The sequence below is a fragment of the Crocuta crocuta genome, unplaced genomic scaffold, assembly GCF_008692635.1.
Source record: "Crocuta crocuta isolate KB4526 unplaced genomic scaffold, BGI_CrCroc_1.0 scaffold696, whole genome shotgun sequence".
Classification (NCBI taxonomy): Eukaryota; Metazoa; Chordata; class Mammalia; order Carnivora; family Hyaenidae; genus Crocuta; species Crocuta crocuta.
In genome coordinates, this window is record NW_027529467.1 from 412,999 (window position 1) to 415,441 (window position 2,443).

At 39.5% G+C, this 2,443-nt stretch overlaps 1 protein-coding gene across 1 annotated transcript in view; it reads left to right on the forward strand.

The window, feature by feature from the left end:
* Positions 1 to 2,443, forward strand: part of CFAP47 (cilia and flagella associated protein 47) — a 492,482-nt gene that overhangs the window by 125,641 nt on the left and 364,398 nt on the right.

Sequence of the window (2,443 nt, forward strand, 5' to 3'; positions counted from 1 at the left end):
TAAGAGATTTTTTTCTGTCTGACAGTGAAGAATAATGAGTTTATGTTTTACACTCTTGTAAAATGTTAAAAGGAGAGACATCTAAAATAATGACTTTGGGGATAAAGGTCTTTTTTAATGTTCCAAATGCAACATGGCTCACATGAGAAACAGCTTGCTGGTGGTTACTAGCATATACGAAGCTAGGTTATGTGGGTTTGAATCCTGGCTCTCTTAACTGTGGTGAACTTATTTAATCTTCTGAGCCTCTGTTTTCTCATCTGTAAAATGGGGACTATAGCAGAACCTATCTACAGAATCTCGTCTGTAATAATAAGAAACTCTCTAAGTTAAGAATTACTGAGTAATTGGATAGGAACTGGCACGAAGGAAATGTTAAATAAGTATTAAACAAAAATGAGAAACATCAGCATAACAAGTTTCCAAACAATATGATTTTGTTGCATGTAGCTTTAACAGGTTCAGGGAAATTCAAATACACCTTGGTGAAAACATGCTACTAGATTTCTTACCTTGTGGGACCAGAAATTCTACTTTTACGTTATAGTCTGAGCAGATTTGATTCTCCACATTGCAAGACACCAATGGGCAGAGCAATAAAGTTTGTTAAAAATGTTTATAATGAGAAGTAGTGTTGGAGGGAATTGTACCCTGAAGATTAGTGTCGGTATATGTGGTCAGTGTGATAAGTTATTAACTAGGAGTGGGGTTATTACTCTTTGGTATTTTCATAGTCAAAGACTGACTTCTCTGTTAGGAATTAGGAGAGAGAGAGATGGTACTGGAAACGTTGTATCCAGTGCAAAGTGTAGCCATAGCCAGGCCACAGTTCATGGAGTTCTGCTGACCTCCAGCTTCTGTGTTTCAAAATTTGATGGGGGAAAATCATCTAAGTTACACCATGCACACTCCCATTTTCCTCTTTTGATGTTAACGGTCTGTCTTGTGTTGACATTTAAGAACAAAATTTTAATGATTTTGCTTTAGGCTCCTGTCAAGCACTGACCTCTGTGCCTCTGTCCTGGGAGACATTCTGTCTTTTTGTACATTGCTGACTTTGTTCATCAAAGTTTAACTTTACTCTACTTCAGTCCACAAATTTATATTGCCCAGAGCGCTATGTAAGGTCTATCTTTGAACTCACCAATAAAAATCATGAACAATTTATCCATGGATGTCTTAAAGTTAATGAAGACTCAGACCACATGACCAGGGTGAGGAAGGAAATCGTTTCAGTAAATACTGGGTGGACAAGATTGTTTCTGGGCCAGGGGAACAATTGACTCTAATGGGGGCTGGAACAGACTTCACTGGGCCAGTGTATTGACGCTTGGTCAACAAACAGGATGGTAAGGAGATCTGAAGACAGTCTGTACAAGGAGAAGGTGCTATAATTGATCTTTTTAAAAAATTTCCTCGTCATTGTTGTGTGTTTCCTTTCAGCCTGAGACTTGTTTGCTCTTACCTGGATTTTTCCCCACCATTCTTACGTTACTTACCAGTAAGCTCCATTTCAACCCTCAGCAAATTTGGGATAAAGTACAGTGTTTAGAAGTAATTTAGAAACTTTGAAAATCATAATTAGGCTCCAAAAGGCTTTCCCTTGCGCCCATATGCACAAGAATCATGGGTACTTTGTGGAACCTTTTACTGATGCATTCACTGTTAACTCCTTACCTGGTTTCCCGTAGTGCATAACATTAGGTCTTCTGTCTCTTCACAGCTCTCCAAAGCTGTCTTTGCCTTTCTGTAGACTTTCCATCTTGGATCTTATTGAGATAAAAGTGATCTTCACACAGGAAAGGGGAGACCTTCCCTTTCACCTCAGAATTTTTCTTGGGAATAAATAGTACTCTTTGATTTATTTTCATCTATTATATTTATTGTGGGTAATCCATGTGTGATCTGCCAAATCTTTTGGGTAAGAAAAGATGCATTAGAACGGGGTTCTTCAAGATGGAGGTCAGTGTAGTAAAGGTGGACTTTATATTTATTTATTTATTTGTTTTTTAATGTTTTATTTATTTCTAGGAGAGAGAGAGAGAGAGACAGCATGAGCAGGGGAGGGTCAGAGAGAGAGGGAGTCACAGACTGAAACAGGCTCCAGGCTCTGAGCTGGCAGTCAGCACAGAGCCCGACGCGGGGCTCGAACCCACGAACCGCGAGATCATGACCTAAGTGAAAGTCGGACGCTTAACCGACTAAGCCACCCAGGCGCCCCAGTAAAGGTGGACTTTATTTATTTATTATTTTTTTTAATGCTTTATTTCTAGGAGAGAGAGAGAGACAGCGCGAGCAGGAGAGGGTCAGAGAGAGAGGGAGTNATACAAAAGGGAATGCACCAAGAGCAACTAATAATGTCTTAGGGTCATGGGGAAATTGGAGATGGCTATGAAGGTTTCTGAGTAAAATCTCAAAGGACAAATTACACTTGCCAGAGTTT